The following is a 285-nucleotide window of genomic DNA, read 5'->3' as shown; positions in this document are numbered from 1 at the left end:
CAGAAAGTTATAATTAACTGGACATTTTTCCCCCCCACTCTCGTGCGCTCGCCCTCTCCTTCGCCATCGCCAGCCACTCACCTTGCAATCAACCACTTTATCATAATTGCCAAAGGACTTTCGGCGACTGTGGATTTTTATGGAAAAAAATTCCCCCCCCCTTACCCCCATCATCTCGTGGCCAAAAAAATGGGGAAACTTTAGGAGAACTTTATGAGAATGATTTTTTTTCCCTTAAAAGAGACTTCATTTTTTTATGCCTCACAAAATATAACTCAAGAGGGA

This window comes from Penaeus monodon, chromosome 21 (assembly GCF_015228065.2).
Source record: "Penaeus monodon isolate SGIC_2016 chromosome 21, NSTDA_Pmon_1, whole genome shotgun sequence".
In the NCBI taxonomy this organism is placed as follows: Eukaryota; Metazoa; Arthropoda; class Malacostraca; order Decapoda; family Penaeidae; genus Penaeus; species Penaeus monodon.
The sequence above is the reverse complement of the archived record's forward strand: the minus strand, read 5'-3'. Positions refer to the sequence as shown.